We start from the raw sequence: 1,215 nt of genomic DNA, 5'->3' as shown, positions 1-1,215 counted from the left end.
GGCATAAAAACAAGCAGATATGAAGACAAGTGAAACTTTAAACACAGAGCTTATGGGAAGTCGGGGAAAGATCAAGTTCCTGACGGAAAATATAACGATCTGGACGACCCTCAATGTAGCAGTAACTTGAAGATCGTGGTCTTCCGGAAGTAGATGCTGAGGCGTCCGAACTGACTACTGCATTCGTGCAGAAGCTCGAGCTGCAGACGTCCTCAGACTAAAGTCTGCTCGCTTACCGCGATGGACGACGCCAGGAAAACCACCCTCGCCCGTGAGGTTTTCACGGCAGATGCTGCACTGAGGCACAGGAAGAAACTCACGGGAACCAAGATCTATCTGAATGAGGACCTGTGCCTCACCTCACAGAGGAGGAAGGCCGACCAACTGCCTGTCCTCCAAGTAGCGAGAACCCAGGGCCAGGGTCTATATAAATATATAAAAGTGTTTAGACCTTGCCAAGGGCATGGTCCTATCTTGTAGGAGAAGACGAGCAGCAAGCAGCCCAGGATCAGGAGTGACTCTCCTCCCTGCCCTTCCGCCAAGGTCTCTGCCCATGCTAGCTTCTCCGCCCACTTCCAGCATCCACAACCTCCGCAGCATCCGCACTCTGCCGAGACGGACAGGTGCATCACCCAACGCATGATGAGTGACGACCAGCAGCGGGTGTGGTAGTGCTCGCTTCGCCATTTTCCACTGGTTTTCTTTATCTTTTGATTTAATCTCAACTCTCATGGTTCTCACCAATTACTTACCCTTTCAAAATTTTAATAAATCTGAATATTATGTGTTTTTGAACTGTAACAGTGTTGCTAACTGTTCTCTATGCTGCATAAACAAAATTTTGACCCTTTGTTATTGAACGATACTAATCAAAGAGATTACCGGGATAATGAATTTAACTCTGCGTACAAGGGGCCTAACTGTAATTACCACTTCGTTGACACCCTCGTCACTAATTACGATGTCCCTGAGAGCAGGTTGACCGTTCTCTCCTTTAACATACGTTGTGTTCCTCAGCATTTTAGTGATTTTAACTACCAATGTTTAAATGAAATCGGAATTAAATGCAACATTATTGGTTTATGTGAAACACGTCTAACTAATAATATTTGCAATTTGAATGACGTTAAAGGATCAGGGCTGTTCTTTAACAGTCAGAGTATTGATTGTGCGCTTTGGCAATATTCTCATCAGAATCACTTCTGCATATTGGAA

This window comes from Penaeus monodon, chromosome 32, assembly GCF_015228065.2.
Source record: "Penaeus monodon isolate SGIC_2016 chromosome 32, NSTDA_Pmon_1, whole genome shotgun sequence".
Classification (NCBI taxonomy): Eukaryota; Metazoa; Arthropoda; class Malacostraca; order Decapoda; family Penaeidae; genus Penaeus; species Penaeus monodon.
Note: the sequence above shows the minus strand (reverse complement) of the source record.